Raw genomic sequence first — 2966 nt, 5'->3', positions numbered from 1 at the left:
GGGCGGCTCGGGGGGGAGCCGGGGGGGTTTACCCCCGGGCCCCGCGGGGGGCGCCTCCCGCCGCGCCCCCCCCTCCCGCACCGGCACGCACGAGCATCCCCCGCCGCCGCGGCCTGGCTCCGGCGCACGGGCCGCCCTCCCCCGCCGCTACCGCGGCGGCAGCGCCCCGGACTCACCGCCGGCCGTGCCCGCGGCCGGGGGTTCCCCGCCATGGCTTTGTCTTTGAGTGACCCCGGGAGCCGCGGGGGCCCCCCCGGGCCGGGCCGTGCCCGCGGCCCCTTTAACGGCGGCGGCCCCGCGCGCCCCGCTGCGCGCGCCCGGCCCGCCCCGCGCCCGCGCCCATTGGCCGCGCGCCCCGCGCCCGAGCTCTCCTATTGGCTACGCGCCCCGCGGCCCCGCGCTCCCATTGGTCGGCGCCGCGGCGCAGCCTCGCCGGCCGCTTCCTGCTTTAAAGTTACCTTGAGCGGCGGCCGCAGGGGTCAGGCAAGCCCCGCCCCTCAGCCCCGCCCCGATTGGCCGCCTCGCCTCCTATTCAAACGCCTGAGGAGGCTGGAGGGGACGGCCGCTGATTGGCCCGCGCGCCTGTCAATCACGGCGGTTCCCGCCACACCTTCCCAGCGGGGCGCGGGGCCGCACGTGCGCTCCGAGCCCCGAATTCCAGAAATTTTGGGATCTTTGGAAATGACCCATCCCAACCCCCTGCCAAGGCAGAGCCACCCCGAGCAGGTGACACAGGGACAGCTGCAGGTGGCGTTGGGATGTCCCCCGTGGGATGAAGCTGTTCCTCGCGGTGAGGAGGAACGGGCCGTGGTGTTTAATTTATGTTTATTTTATGTCCTGTCCCTAAGCAGAGCCTGGCTCCATCCTCTCACACCCTTTGGGGACGTTTTATGGATGGATGGGGTTCTCTGCCAGCCTTCCCTTCTCCAGATCCAGCTCCCAGTATTTTTTTTCTCATAAGGATCCCTGAGAGCTCCAGCCTGGACAAAACTGGAATAATTAATTCCAGCAGGGTCAGGGCCAACCCAGCTCCTGCTGTCTCCTCATCGGGGACATCCTCCAGACCCCAAATCCTCTGCGTGGCCTCTCTGGATCCTCTCCAGCAGCTCCTTGTCCTGAGTATCCCAAAACTGGACCCCACAACTGGTGGGAATGGGGACATTCCCTGGGAGCCACTGGGAACAGGGACTGGGATCTCCCGCCAGGCTGCACCACAAACACTCCATAGGATGAGGGAAAATGAAAAATAAAAAAGAAAATTGAAAGAGAGGCAGATTTTCCAAGTCCTTGGAAGAAGCCCCGAGGCTTGGGCAGGATGAATCCCAGCAAAATTCCCGTCAGGAAATGCAGGTTCAGCTCCAACACCAAGAATTTCCCTTTGGTTTTAACCACCCCCAGCCTCACTGCCCCCTCCAGCAGCACTTTGGGAATTTGGGAATGTTGTGGGAAAAGAAAGGGAATGGCCCACAATAAGAGACTTGTGGAAATCAGGGGATATTTTAACCTCTAGACGCACAAATCCCACTTTTATCAGCATCACCACGATGGATTTTGAGCTGTAATTCCAAGCTACAATTTCCTGCTGACAGGATTATCCAGGAGGAAAAATATTGGGAAGCACAGCCAAGCCCTGCAGATTAAATCTGAATCTGATAACGAGGAGAGATTAATTTAAAAATAGATCTTCCTGATGATTTGGGGGAATAGAATTGGTTAAAACATGGCTTAAAAAATAAATAAATACACTCTGTTCTCTTCCTGTGGCATTCCTCAGATAAAAACCAGGGCCTGGAAGCTGTGGAATTCTGACTATTGGAATTATGTGAGGTACTTTGGGTGGTATGAAAAACAAACCCAGCACCTTTCCTGCAGAAGAGAGGAATGCCTGGCTGGAATTGTGGAATTCCGAGGGGTTCTGAGTGGCCAAACACATTCCCCTGTGCCTTGTCACATCCCCGGGGTCCTAAAGCTGCTCACGGTGTTTAATAATTAATTGTGACAATAAAAACAGGTTCATTTTGGGAAGTTCTACAATAAAGGGTTTGTTTGTGGAGGGGAAAAAAACAACAAATTAATTTTGAGAAGTTCTACAGTAAAGGGATTATTTGTGGGGGGAAAAAACAGTAAAGGGTTTATATATGGGGGGAAAAAAAAAAACCCAAATTAATTTTGGGAGCCCTACAGTAATGGGTTTATTTGTGGGGGGGAAAAACCCCAAATTAATTTTGGGAAGATCTACAGTAATTAGTTTATTTGTGGGAGAAAAACACCCCCAAATTAATTTTGGGAGGTCACACAGTAATGGGTTTAATTATGGGGGAGGGAACCCCAAATTAATTTTAGGAGCCCTACACTAAAGGGTCTGTTTGTGCAGGGTAAAAATCCCAAATTAATCTTGGGAGTCCCTACAGTAACAGGTTTATTTGTGGAGGAAAAACACCCCCAAATTAATTTTGGGAAGGCCCTACAATAACAGGTTTATTTGTGGGGGATAAAAACCCCAAATTGATTTTGGGAGCCCTACAGTAATGGGTTTATTTGTGAGCGGGAAAAACCCCAAATTAATTTTGGGACCCCTAAAGTAATGGGTTTATTTGTGGAAAAAAACCCCACTAAATTCATTTGGGAAGCCCTACAGGGTTTATTTCATTCATTGCAGCTGTTGTTGCTCTGAAATCACAGAGGGTTGGGATTAATTTTGGGAAGGAATTCTTTCTTGAGAGGGGCTGGGATGGAATTGCCAGGGAAGCTGGGCTGCCCTGGATCCCTGGCAGTGCCCAAGGCAGGCTGGAGCAGCCTGGGACAGTGGAAGGTGTCTCTGCCCGTGGAATGGGGTGGCACTGGATGGGATTTAAGGTCCCTCCCAACTCAAGAATTACAGAGTTACTGGGAAAATATCTGGAGAAAGGAATGTTCCGACCCCTGTAGGTGTCACCTGCTCTCTGAGGCAATTCCAGGAATCCCTG

The 2966-nt window shown here is 53.7% G+C and overlaps 1 protein-coding gene across 4 annotated transcripts in view; it reads right to left on the bottom strand.

The window, feature by feature from the left end:
- NFYC (nuclear transcription factor Y subunit gamma) overlaps positions 1 to 329 on the bottom strand; it is a 22118-nt gene extending 21789 nt beyond the window's left edge. For all 4 annotated transcript variants that reach the window (XM_041479474.1, XM_041479475.1, XM_041479477.1 and 1 more), the window contains exon 1: positions 177 to 329. The gene's annotated coding sequence lies outside the window, so the exon portion shown is untranslated. The remainder of the gene's footprint in view (positions 1 to 176) is intronic.
- Positions 330 to 2966: the final 2637 nt, after the last annotated feature.

This window comes from Pyrgilauda ruficollis, unplaced genomic scaffold, assembly GCF_017590135.1.
Source record: "Pyrgilauda ruficollis isolate IOZ18807 unplaced genomic scaffold, ASM1759013v1 scaffold48, whole genome shotgun sequence".
In the NCBI taxonomy this organism is placed as follows: Eukaryota; Metazoa; Chordata; class Aves; order Passeriformes; family Passeridae; genus Pyrgilauda; species Pyrgilauda ruficollis.
This window is presented reverse-complemented; position numbering and strand designations above follow the sequence as displayed.